At 47.9% G+C, this 2,530-nt stretch overlaps 1 non-coding gene across 1 annotated transcript; it reads left to right on the forward strand.

Moving 5' to 3' along the window:
- The first annotated feature begins 1,357 nt into the window (after nucleotides 1-1,357).
- Nucleotides 1,358-1,503, forward strand: LOC129666419 (small nucleolar RNA SNORA48). Its single transcript, XR_008718574.1, has one exon. It is a non-coding gene; the product is annotated as a small nucleolar RNA SNORA48 (small nucleolar RNA).
- The last annotated feature ends 1,027 nt before the right edge of the window (nucleotides 1,504-2,530 follow it).

Genomic DNA, 2,530 nt, shown 5'->3' on the forward strand with positions numbered 1-2,530 from the left:
TTATGATATACTCAAGAATTCAACAGAGATACAGAGATACCTAGAAGACAAGAAATTGAGGTCTCCAGTCACAAGTTAGTAGTTAGTAAGATTTGAGCTGTATGGACCACAGCCTGAGGGTGAATCATTGAAGAAGTGGCACACTAGCCTGCATCAGGTTTCACCTTCCTTTTCTCTCTGCACTCCACTTCCCCTCTCTCTTCCTTTTATTCCTTCCTGTCCTTCATCCTTTTCTCCTTATATCCCTTTTTCTTTGTTCTCTTCCCTTCTCTCCTCTCTTTCCTCTCTTCCCCATCCCTCCTTCCCCCCTTTTTTCTTCAACCAATTCTGCTTGAGTTTTCAGATGACTGCAGCCTCAGCCAGCAGTCACCCTTACCACAACATCAGAAAAGGTCCTAATACAGAGCCATGTAGACAAGCCATTGTTTGGATTCCTGACCTGTGACATAACTGTGACATAATGAAAGTCTGCTGGCCCAATTACCTAATTGGAGAGTGTCTGAGAAGACAGTAGATGTCAACACAAATGGAAGGCAAAAGTGACTTTGGGCTCCATCTGGGAGCATGGCTGGTTCCTGGCAGGCAACACTAAGAACTCAGAACTCGATACTCTTCTGGTTCTAATGAAGACACAGTGGCCAAGAAGTATAACTGTTTTTTAATACCAGAAAAAGGAATGTTTCCAGCAAAGTTTCTGCTCCATTATTTGACATTAAATCTCAAAATATAGTTTACTTTTTTTTTTTTGTGGGGGGGGGCATCCATTACTTAGAGCATATTATTTTCCAAAAGTTTTTTATTTTATTAAAAACACTTTATGCAATATATCCTGATTAGTTTCCCTTCCCCAACTCTTCCCACTTTTTCCCCTTCCATCCAGATATATACTCTTTTTCTCTAGAAAACAAACAGGCTTCTATGAGATAATATGAAAACAGTTTGAAGAGGGAGACAAACTATTGAAAAGCAAGGTGTTTTTCCTTTTCTCTTTAAGATTTATTTTGTATTATATGTATAAGCGTTTTCCCTGCATGTGTACCACAGGTGTGCCCGGTGCCCAAAGAAGTCAGAGGAGGAAATCTGATTCCTTGGAACGGGAGTTATAGATGGTTGGGAGCCAACAAGTCATTGCTGGGAACTGAACTCAGGTCCTCTGCAAGAGCAATATGTGCTATTAACTGCTGAACCATCTCTCCATCTCTTCATGCTTTTTTCTCCCACTTCATTATATAGACCCAACCTTTGAGTTGCATGTATACATGTGACCTAGAGGGATTGGCAGTGGCTAGTGAGGGAAAATTCTGATGGAACATTATGATCATACAAGAAAGGATGACACCTCCACCCCACCCCCACTCGCCCTCCGGCAATTAGAAAAGAGACACTTTGCTGGTGGTATTTCTCTTATATCAGTCAGGGACAGAGCGGATGGAAGTACTTTGTTCACCCTAGCTTGACGCCTGGCTTGGTGGTCAAAAGCTGTCTTATGTCCAGGATTCATAAAAATCAAATCAAATCCAGGCAGCACAGGACGAAGAAGACAGACAGAGACCTGCGCACTGCCGTGTTTACCTACACACCTGCCCTCCAGCACATGGTGCAGGCAGGCCACGTGTGACACGATGGCAACACCCAGTTGCCATCGTGTCACACAGCTTGGATGGAGGATGTCACCCAGAGGCCCGCCAGCTGCATGGGTAGCCTGCAATGGTAGCCAGCACAATGTGCAAGTATGTGGTGGTTAGAGGGGAGAGAAAGAGAGGTGGAGCAGCTTGGGCATTTATGAAGAGAGACAGAACTGTAGACTAGAGGGTGGAGAGGAGTAGCCTGTTGTGAGTGGCCAGCCCTGACATCTGGGTCCATGGTGAGGTCCCAGCCTGAGCTGCCGTTGAGGGACGTGTTTAAATCTGTGGCTATGCAGTGTCAGGGGTCTGTGTTGATATCCATGGCTCATAGTACCACTGGAGAAGATTGGCATCTTCCTCATCAGGGCAGCCACCAGGGACCACATGGATGTCCAGGGGCTGTGCATAACTGGCCCTACCCCTCACTGGATGTGGTGTTCTGGAGAGCTGACCCCATTTCTCACTGGCAGCACCACTTGGGAGAGCCAGCCCTGTGCTTTGCCCAGGCAGCATAGTGGAGATGGCCCTGGCTGCAAGGGTTTGGGTGAGTATACCCCAGGGACTGAGTGTGGGAGAGCTGACCCCACTACTCATCTACCAGGGACTGGCATGGGCTCAGAGGTGATGCCCCACCTTGCCACCTGCAAAAGTCAGGAAAGTTGCCCACCAATTCATGAGCTCCAGAGAGCTAGCCCTGCCCCTCACCACCTGAAATACTCTGGAGAGAGGCCCTGAACCTCACCTGAACAGCACAGCAGAGCTGACCATGGTGGGAGGGGCACGGGTGAGCCATCTCCAAGGGCAAGAGCACCAACGAGCTGGTCCCACCACTTGTCTGCCATGAGGTGGCCTGGGAGGGGGTAGGGGAAGATGCCTTCCCTCGCCATCTGCAGAAGTAGGGAAAG

The sequence above is a fragment of the Psammomys obesus genome, unplaced genomic scaffold (genome assembly GCF_907164565.1).
Source record: "Psammomys obesus unplaced genomic scaffold, mPsaObe1.curated_primary_1811, whole genome shotgun sequence".
In the NCBI taxonomy this organism is placed as follows: Eukaryota; Metazoa; Chordata; class Mammalia; order Rodentia; family Muridae; genus Psammomys; species Psammomys obesus.